At 51.1% G+C, this 1,787-nt stretch overlaps 1 pseudogene; it reads left to right on the top strand.

Annotated features, from left to right (window-relative positions):
- Positions 1-320: 320 nt before the first annotated feature.
- On the top strand, positions 321-1,466 carry LOC128715976 (uncharacterized; annotated as a pseudogene).
- The last annotated feature ends 321 nt before the right edge of the window (positions 1,467-1,787 follow it).

The following is a 1,787-nucleotide window of genomic DNA, read 5'->3' as shown; positions in this document are numbered from 1 at the left end:
ATTTCTGTGCACAAAATTTAGATATACAACTTTTGGGTCCACTCTGTTCAATTTGATGAATTTGTATAACTCATTAGGGAATACAATAAATTACAGGTAAACTTTCAATGGCACGCTCTTTGTACCTTGCTTTGTTTACACATTTAAGACAACTTTTGGTGCGTTAAGCTGTTTGTCTTCAAACGCAACTTCGACTGAGCACCCCTTCATGATAGACATTTAACAAGCCTTGTAATGAGTGGTAATTTCCATTTGTTTTCACCACTCTTAGTCACACAGCCACTGTACCTCGGTGGAGCATTGAATCGTCACTCGACCAAATGAGTTCGGTACCATGCTCCCTCCAGCAGACGCTCTTGTGTCACCCGCACCGATGCGCCTCGGTACAGATTAAGCATATGTTTGCAATGGGATGATTTTTCTTTTAATTTCCCTACCGTTGCCTACAGTTGCTAGCAGCATGCCGGTCGTCTGTTTCCACTTTCTCTCGCGTTTTCTCGTGAGTCGTGTTTTGTCGTCATATCGCACGGCTCTGCCTTTCGGTGTCAGAATCAGTGCCAATTGACGCTGGTCGTGTGGCATGGCTTGGTGCGCTGCATTCGTGTTACCAGTGCGACAGTTGCATTGTAGCGGCGATGGTGGTGAATTCGATTGGTGCTGTCCTACCGCGAGCTGTCGATCGTAGCCAGCTCGTACAGAACCGCTGGAACCCGTACGCATCCGGTGGCTTAGAACCGACCATGCCGCTGTCACCGGGGTACGGATCGCCGTACGATGTGTCATCGTTTTACGCGGGCCATCCAATGCACCATCCGGTGCATTCGCTTGTTGCTGCCGGCGATGGATCGCAGGGATACGGTATGAAATTCAGCTCGTCGGCCGATGGGTACGGAGGCAGCGCCCACGGAAGCTCCGGAGGATACGATTACCACCCTCCGCCACCACCACACCCTCCACCCCATCCGACACCTCCGACCGTCATTCACTCGCTGCCTCCACTGTGGCCGGCCCCATCGCACGGAAAATCTGGCAAAGGCAAAGGTGCGGCACTGTCCGCGCTTACTCTGCTGGCGTTTCTCTACTTCCTCAATCTGCTGCAAAGCTGCCTCAAGGAACACATGGAGACAATGAACCCGACCGTAATGGTTATGACGGCCGGCGCAACAAGGCGCAAGGATATTGCCACCAGCCTCGAACAAAGTTCGACCTCGGTAGAAGATACAACGCGCGAAGGGTCCACCATCGGATCGGATGGAGATGCGATTGAACGGTACGAAGGATTGTCCCATCGCTTCCAACTGCTCACGAGTTCGAATGGCACACGGAACCCATTCGGGCAACCGAAACGCACCGAACGCCCATCAGCGGCAGGAACTCGCAGGAAGCAATCCTCCGCCGATGGTTACTCATCGAAACGGAAGTCACCAGCGCAATATACCGGAAGTGATTGGTACGATCGAAACTGAGCGCACCGAAAAGATAACCGAAGCTGATAAGTGAAAAAGTTGCTACAACAATAAATAAATATCTCCGCTCGTGGCGATAGTGGTGGAGGAGTTTTTGGGGGTGGTGTTAGCTTTGGAAAATTGATTGCGGTAGCGCCTTCCGTCGTGCATTTTACGGACCAACGGCTAATTTTCCCAGCTCGTGTTTCTCGGCTTTAAAACTGTAAGCAGTGAAAACTCGTTGCTGGTCATCCGCAACGGAACCGTGTGCAGGAGAGGAACGAAAGAGATAATTTATGAACAGAGTTCAGCTTTAGTGTTGCGAGTTGTTTGACGACGGTG

Source organism: Anopheles marshallii, chromosome 2 (assembly GCF_943734725.1).
Source record: "Anopheles marshallii chromosome 2, idAnoMarsDA_429_01, whole genome shotgun sequence".
NCBI lineage: Eukaryota > Metazoa > Arthropoda > Insecta > Diptera > Culicidae > Anopheles > Anopheles marshallii.
Note: the sequence above shows the minus strand (reverse complement) of the source record. Positions and strands in the feature narration are given on the sequence as shown.